The sequence below is a fragment of the Habropoda laboriosa genome, unplaced genomic scaffold (assembly GCF_001263275.1).
Source record: "Habropoda laboriosa isolate 0110345459 unplaced genomic scaffold, ASM126327v1 scaffold134, whole genome shotgun sequence".
Classification (NCBI taxonomy): domain Eukaryota; kingdom Metazoa; phylum Arthropoda; class Insecta; order Hymenoptera; family Apidae; genus Habropoda; species Habropoda laboriosa.
The window spans coordinates 1,745,235-1,747,054 of NW_017100266.1; positions in this window are offsets into that span (position 1 = coordinate 1,745,235).

Genomic DNA, 1,820 nt, shown 5'->3' on the forward strand with positions numbered 1-1,820 from the left:
TATTATATATTATATATATATGTATGTATGTATGTATGTATGTATGTATATATATGTATCATATATACATATGACGAGATATACTTTCTATGCGCGATTGATCGATCCACGGGCTCGATCTACGATCTATCGATCCACGATTGAGGCTCCTCTCTTAGCATTTTTTCAGTTCTCAGTCCCAACTCCTGTAACGTCGCCATTAGAAGTGTCCTAGGGTTGAATAAGAGCAAAAAAAAATTATATTTTTTAACTATTATTGCAGCAACTGTATTCCCTTCTTTAGGTTAGGTTAGGTCTCGAAATATTTATTTAAAATAATAATACAACTATTTCGAAGGGAAACAATTGAAGAAGAAGACCGATCAGAATATTGTTGCAGTTCTAGCGAGATTTGAGAATATTTATAGGGAAAAATTCTTCTTCATCCCATGGACACTTCGATTTGTGTCGAGCGATGATCGTTGTTCCGGATATCCGCTTGTTCAGCGCTGATCGACAAGCTTCGACCATTCCCATTACTTCTTGAACGAGTACCAGCGACTCTGAAAAATCCTATGTACTTAGAATAACATTTAATAAGAAGATTCTCGGAGAAAAATTCTCTAGGAACCTCTAAAAAAATCACTAGGTACACTTTCGACTATATTAGCGGTAAAGAAAATTCAAATACTCTCTAGATCATGGTGTAACTTTACTAAAATTCAATTCATACGATGTGCACGCTAGACACTTTTTAGTTTAACTTGATAGTCGAAATAAAATGGAGGAACTGGTGGTTGGTATTCGTTCAGGGATCGAGAATCGTACGCGTCAGCGTGATGAATGATTTACAGAGAGATGAAGCATTCTATTCTGTGAAAGAACAGTGCCTGCACAACTACTTACAAAATCCCCGGAATGTTAGACGAGTGTTAGAGATCATTCCTTTCAATTTAAACACAGAATCGATCCTCTTGAATCGATATCTATCCACGTACCGAAGTGATAGAGTGACTGAAAGAGCTTCTGTGGTAATTTTGCTGTTCTGAGGACATTCTAGGAATTTTAATTCACCTCTGATAGTAAATTTTGAAGAGTGCTCCTGAATAGTTGAGAATTTCGATAAAATCTAGTAAAAATGTGGTTTCTTCGTCCATTATTTTATGTTTTTCGTTATTCTCAAGGCAAAGTGGATCCAGAGAGGCTCTTTCAGTTTCAGAAAAACTAACATAAAATGGCGGCAAAAGCGGAATTTCGAAGCGACACTTTGCTCTTCGCTTCTTTTAGTTAGTCTTTCGAATTCTTAGATAGGAGATAATGGCCTATTGTGACGTGTGGCCGCTGGACAAGCCTCGAGACATCATCCTGCCAACTTAAGAAAGTCGAGAAATGTCCCTAGGAAAGAAGACAACGCGAATCAATTGTGAAATCAGTGAATTTTCGTCAAACTGATTAAACAATTCGATGAAATTCAGACATATCCTTTTATTAATACATATCCGTTGCCGACATGAGCAGTGTTGCCAATCGAACCTACCAAAGAAGATAGATGACGCTTCGAATTGACTTCCAGTCTTTTTTCCACGTGAAAATGAGAGAGGAAAATTGAATGAATTAACAGTCCTGATTAGTTTCTCAGGCTTGTCCAGCGTCATGCTCGAACAAGAGTTCTTTGAAGTCGCGGTAACTTGCTCCGGAACACCGAGAAAATAACGGAAGTGAGGTTAGGTGAGGTTAGGCGTGTTCGCATGTGGAATTATATGTGAGAAATATTGAAAAATATCTTCCAGCGTGTCTGGCGAGCGAAATTGAACGATGTGAGTCGATCGTGAAACGTTTGC